The sequence below is a fragment of the Lipotes vexillifer genome, unplaced genomic scaffold (assembly GCF_000442215.2).
Source record: "Lipotes vexillifer unplaced genomic scaffold, Lipotes_vexillifer_v1.1 scaffold3096, whole genome shotgun sequence".
Classification (NCBI taxonomy): domain Eukaryota; kingdom Metazoa; phylum Chordata; class Mammalia; order Artiodactyla; family Lipotidae; genus Lipotes; species Lipotes vexillifer.
In genome coordinates this window covers 10,792-13,924 of record NW_006784057.1, presented here as the reverse complement: position 1 = coordinate 13,924, position 3,133 = coordinate 10,792, and positions in this window count along the sequence as shown.

Below are 3,133 nucleotides of genomic sequence, written 5' to 3'. Positions count from 1 at the left end.
ATTCCTGCTCTGGGGCAAGAGTTGAAAGCCACTAGGAAATGAATAGGTCGTTCTTGAAGTCAGTGGTTCTCTCAAACGGAGACACCAGAAGGCAGGGGCGGGACAGGTTAAAACGTTGCTGGGGGGACTTCCCTGGTGGCGCAGTGGTTAAGAATCTGCCTGCCAGTGCAGGGGACGCGGGTTCGAGCCCTGGTCCGGGAAGATCCCACAGGCCGTGGAGCAGCTGGGCCCACGCACCACAACTGCTGAGCCTGCGCTCTAGAGCCCACGAGCCGCAAGTACTGAGCCCACGCACCTAGAGCCCATGCTCTGCAACAAGAGAAGCCACCGCAATAAGCCCATGCACCGCAAAGAAGGGTGGTCCCTGCTGGTGCAACGTGCAGCACCAAAGACCAAAGGCAGCCAAAAATAAATACATAAATAATAAATATATAAATAAATAAATTCTTCTCATAATGTCTCTGCACTAACCTCTATGAGCAGTTTTATGTGTATTCTTCCAGATTTTTTCCTAGGATATGCTAACCTGCATTTACAATATTTTTTTACATAAATACGATCATATCAAGGACCAGTTTGGCTCTTTATAATTCTTATTCCACGAATGCCATGTTCTTGTCATTTGTACAATTCCCTATTGGATTGTTTCTCTTTTATGTACTGATTTCTAAGAGTTTTTTGGGTTTTTCTTCACATTTTAAAGATATTTTCTTTAGTTTACTATTTGTATCACTGAATTTTTCCTAACTCATTTGTCTTTTCATCTTATTTATGGTATTTATGGCAGGGGCCCCCCTTCATCGCGGTGCGCGGGCCTCTCACTATCACGGCCTCTCTTGTTGCGGAGCACGGGCTCCAGACGCACAGGCTCAGTAGTTGTGGCTCACGGGCCTGGTTGCTCCGCGGCATGTGGGATCTTCCCGGACCAGGGCTCGAACCCGTGTCCCCTCCATCGGCAGGTGGACTCTCAACCACTGCGCCACCAGGGAAGCCCTCCTGCATTTTTTACTATCTGATTTATAAAGCATTATCCCAATTGATTCCCAATTTGATACTTTCACGGTGTTTTCTGCCACAAAGACGTTTCACATTTCTTTGTGTTCAGACATTGATTCATATTTACTCATGCATGGCTTCTGGGTTTTGTATCATGCATAAATGTCTTCATCAATGTCTTCTCCTTTCATTTTCATGGTTTCATATTTTCTATTTAATTGTATGCTTTCTTTTATTCCCATTTCAAGTTTAATTCTTTTGGAAATTAATTTTTCTGGAAAAAGTAAAATCTAGACCAGCTGTCTTCTGACTTGTGTAATCCCAGTAATGTCACCATTGTTCTTTATGTACTCTTTCAATTTCGGTTTCGCTCTGACTTCTGACTTAATTTTACATTTTCTCTCCAGTCACATCTCCGGCTTGGCCCCTTAGACACAACTGCTGGCATCCTGGCTGATAAACCCTACCTTCCCGTAAGAATATGGAACTTGTTTTCTTATTTTGGACATCAATTTTTCAGACACATATCTTGGCCTTTCTCCACCTATCCTTCACCCTACTAATGGTAGAGTAATGTTCCCTCACTCCCTAACCAGGTAATATGCTATAACTGCAGAGACCTGGATAAATATGTCATGTGGGAATGCATAGTTCTTGCAAAATTATGAACTCCACCTGAAAACTCTCTCATCACCAAACCTAGGACTGTGTATATTTACACATGTGTGTATGCAACCCTCTTAAACAAAATATTCACAACAACTTTATTTATAATAGTAAAAAATAGAAAAACTCAAATGTTCAAGTATCCCCAACTCAACAGTCCTCTAATCCACTGATGCTTTAATCTCCTCTCTCCCATCCCCTTCTTGTCCCTGCATTCTTGGGGAGGCAGCTTAAGCTGAACCAATCAAATGTCTGTCTGTCTTTCTCTGTCTCTTTCTTCTCCCTCCCCAATCCCAACGTTCTGTACTGAATCCTTCAGGTCACTTCTTCAGAGAGGCCATCCCAGATCACTCAACCCAAATTAGCTAGAAGAACAAATTGCAAGAATAAACAAAGATGGGGGTTAAACTTTGGTGACGATGACATTTCAACTCAGTGGAGAAATACGGATTATAAACGTTATAAATAAATAACGTTCCAGGCCTTCCCTGGTGGCGCAGTGGTTGAGAGTCCGCCTGCCGATGCAGGGGACACGGGTTCGTGTCCCGGCCCGGGAAGATCCCACATCCCGCGGAGCGGCTGGGCCCGTGAGCCATGGCGCTGAGCCTGCGCGCCCGGAGCGTGTGCTCTGCAATGGGAGAGGCCACAGCAGTGAGAGGCCCGCGTACCGCAATAAATAAATAAATAAATAAATAAATAAACAAATAAATAAATAACGTTCCAACACCTGACTAACCTTTGGGGGCAAAACAAAATTAGATCAATGTCATTTTTTGCACCCAAATGAATTCCTAGTGGATTAAAATTTTAAAGTGCTAGAAGACGTTATGAGTGACAAATTTTACGGTTTTACAGTGGGTAAGGCTTTCTACTGCACATAAACTACAGAAATCATAATGAAAAGATCGATCACTTAAATACATTTAAAAACTTTTAAAAAAACCTTCTATATAGAAAAGAACTATGACCAAAGTTAAAATGAAGCAATGAGGAAGGAAAGCGTTTTCAAATTACAGCAGAGATTTGATATCTTTAACATATAAAGAGCACTCTCCAATCAGTAAGTCAAATATGACTATTACAATTAAAAAATAGAAAAAAAGGATATGAAAAGACAGTTCTCAGAAGAGCAGTTACCACTGGCCAGGTGTCATATGAATATTGTTAAACCATTTTAGGAATCAAAAGAAAGTGAAACAATATTGGGATATGATTTTGGTTACTATATGGGCAAAGATTTAAAAGATTGAAAATGTCCTGCTTGGTGTGCATTATGGGCTGAACTGTATCCCCCCTTAATTCGTATGTAGAAATCCTATTCTCTAATGTGACAGTATTTGGCGATAGGGACTTTAAAGAGGTAATTAAGGTTATATTGATCAGGTCATAAGTGTGGGTACCTAATCCAATAGGTCTGGTGTCCTTATAAGAAGAGGAACAAGACACCAAAGAGCTCTCTCTTTCTCTCCCT